The 2,285-nt window shown below is 45.9% G+C and overlaps 1 pseudogene; it reads right to left on the reverse strand.

The window, feature by feature from the left end:
* Positions 1-346: 346 nt before the first annotated feature.
* LOC109379898 (UDP-GalNAc:beta-1,3-N-acetylgalactosaminyltransferase 2-like) lies at positions 347-1,179 on the reverse strand (annotated as a pseudogene).
* Positions 1,180-2,285: the final 1,106 nt, after the last annotated feature.

The raw sequence follows: 2,285 nt of genomic DNA on the forward strand, positions 1-2,285 counted from the left end.
TGTAATTTAAAAAAATATATAGTCACAGGATGTAAGGTACAGCATAGGGAATAGAGTCAACGGTATTGTAATAGCTCTGTATAGGTTGTCAGATGGGCAGTAGACTTGTTGGGGTGATCTAGCTTCCACATCTTGACTCAGCTTTGATGTCACAGGAGGAACTCTGTAGCTGGTCTAAAGCGACTCCCGGAGATGTCTAGGAAACCGACCCCTATTGTGGTTCCAAAGCACTGAGTTTGGGAAGGTACTTGGACTAGATCAAAATAGCCTGGAAAGGCTGACGTTGCTGGATGAATAAAATCCGTTCATGCCCAACTGTGTAAGAGCCTGCACCCAGATTGTGGCTTTACTCCAGGCCCATGAGGGCGCCTGGCAGGTGAGGCGGTCTCCAGCACATACCTACTGAAGACTGGACCGCTAGTAAGATGAACCGCTCCGCAGGCTTGTACCACATCTTTTTGAACTGCCCACCACAGCTAGGCGGACTCAAGTCAGCGGGAAAGATGGCCTCTTCCTGTCCTGCCTGATAAGGCTTGAGAGTGGTGTACCTCCTGAAACCCACATCACTGGCATCATAAAAACACCCCCAGGCTGCTAATAACAACCGGGTCGAGAACTTGGAAGCTCACACTGACAACTCAGTCTTCTGAATGCCCTGATGAAGTGTCTTCAGAGAGACTGAATGTGTCGATGTCCTGATTCAAAACTGGATTCGTGATGTTGACTAGTTTTCAGGAACAAGGAACTTCCCTGTCTTCCACGGGCAGTTCACGGCCGTGAACACCTATTATGAACTTCACAAGCACACGGTGACTTAGTGCTGCTGGATGCTGTGCTAAATGCTTCAACCAGGTGCTTCTTATCACATTTCAGAGGTCATGGTGATTGCGAGCTGATAACACACATCCACTGCCATATTACAGTGACTAGATTTCCACCGGGGAAATAAGGCCAACTGTTCTGTGGGCCATGGGCAGGCGGTGGGGAGCACAGCTGCAGCCAGAGGGACAGTGGGGCCCCAGCTCTCTGGACACAGCAGCACCAGCCAGTTTTGAAGTGGCTGCTCCCACAGGCTCCACCTGGCGCCTCCACCACTGATTTAAAGTCTACATCTAGTAGTTCCTTGTCTGGAATTCCATAGGAATCCTTTCTATTGCTTGCACATTTTTTTTTCTGCATATGGGCAACATTTCTTGTTTCTTTGCACATCTCGTAATTTTTTAATTGAAAATGAGACATTTTGAAAATCAGTTTCTCCCCTCAGGGTTTGTTGTCATTTTTGTTGCTGATTATTTGCTTAGTGACTTTCCTGGACTAGTTTTGTAAAAGCTGTATTGCTTGTCACGCACAGTCACTGAAGTCTTCATTCAGTGAACTTGGTGGTGAGATAACGCTTGGACAGATATTATTTACTCTAAATCCCTTAAACCAAATACGTGGCTCGGACTTTTTCCAAGGGGCTCTGTGTGTGTGTGGTGGTATATATATTTTCAACATTTCACCAGGCAGCTTACAACTCTTCCTTAACCTTTACTTCCTGCTTGCACAGAGCCTGCAATTCAGCCACACCTGGTTCCAACTTTCCTGTATGCACCCATAAACCTGGTTCTTATTTTTACTTAAGATAGGCATGTTCTTTGCTACCAAGCAAGCAGGAGCAATACACACTTTTACAAGAGTGCAGGAGAGCTAAAAGGGTTACTTGGGCAGGGGTTTGCATTCCAAAATGACCTCAAGTTAGATTTTTGACCTTAAAAACAAATGAAGTTTATACAAAATCATGGAGACATAAAGACAGGAGTTAAAGCAGAAAACATTCATCACACAACTTAAACTTGTATCTCTGCAGCTCCCAATATATTGATACTTTCCATAAATCTGGAAATTATCTTAGTAATAGCTCATTATCTTGGTGCCCATGTGTGTTTCAAAAGTTCATTTATTCAAAGTAAACTCTTCAGATGTATCCGTTTCAGAAATCTGTTGGGAGGAGTAGGGTTTAAATTGTTCTGGACACATAGTGAGAAGCTGGGTTACTTTTAGAACTGAGGAATGCCCTGGGAAAGACAATTCCCCCTCCCATGGCCTCAAGCTCCACTGCATAAAGCAAGAACTAATAAGGGCCAGGCTGGCCCTGACACTCCCTGAAAAAGGAGGAGCACTTGTTGGCTCTCAGAACTTAGGCTAGGGCCGGCCGAGTGGCGCGTTGGTTAAGAACTGGCTTGGGACGCCAGAGGGCCCCGGTTCGGATCCCACATATGAGGGCCAGTGACACTGCCCTCCAC

This window comes from Hipposideros armiger, unplaced genomic scaffold (assembly GCF_001890085.2).
Source record: "Hipposideros armiger isolate ML-2016 unplaced genomic scaffold, ASM189008v1 scaffold_31, whole genome shotgun sequence".
Classification (NCBI taxonomy): Eukaryota; Metazoa; Chordata; class Mammalia; order Chiroptera; family Hipposideridae; genus Hipposideros; species Hipposideros armiger.